The sequence below is a fragment of the Erinaceus europaeus genome, chromosome 12, assembly GCF_950295315.1.
Source record: "Erinaceus europaeus chromosome 12, mEriEur2.1, whole genome shotgun sequence".
Classification (NCBI taxonomy): Eukaryota; Metazoa; Chordata; class Mammalia; order Eulipotyphla; family Erinaceidae; genus Erinaceus; species Erinaceus europaeus.
This window is the reverse complement of record NC_080173.1, coordinates 101,268,701-101,269,327: the sequence shown is the minus strand read 5'-3', so window position 1 is coordinate 101,269,327 and position 627 is coordinate 101,268,701.

The window sequence follows — 627 nt, the reverse complement described above, 5'->3', positions numbered from 1 at the left end:
CGGCCCTCACAACAGTCGTCTTGGAAGAGCAAAGTCTGTAAGGGCCAGGGGCCTCAACACTCCGCTCCCGCCTGACTTACAGACGGTGCCAGGCTGCATAAGCAGAGCACTAAGGAGTCAGTCGGTCTGCCACAGCACCGGCAGAGAGGACACGACTAGCTCCTTTCCAATGGGCCTCCCGGTCGCCCATGCTGTCACTTCTCTGCACTGACTTTCTAGGAAGACCTGCGCAAAGGCAACAGGACATGGCTGGTCTCGTCAGCCCGCTCGGCAGTGAGCGGTGTGATCTCTCGACACCAGCCTGCCTTCTGCCCCGTGCCGGGCTGGGTCCCCAGACGGGCAGGCATCCTGTGCGGCTGTTGCCAGAGCGCGGGGCCCAGCCCCTTCCTCCTCCAGCAACTTCCACCACGTTGCCAGGCACTGGGCTGTGTGCGGACACACCTCCTGCTCTTGGCCCTCACATCTCCTGTCCCGTGGCGCTGTCGACACCCAGCTTAGCTTCTCAGCCCCGGGTAGGGAAGGAAACTGAGCCATGGAGAGCTGCAGTTCACACTTCTAGGAAACTGGAGAGGGGAGACAATGCCAAGCCCTCTCTGCCTCCAAAGGTACGTCCAAGTACTCACTCTG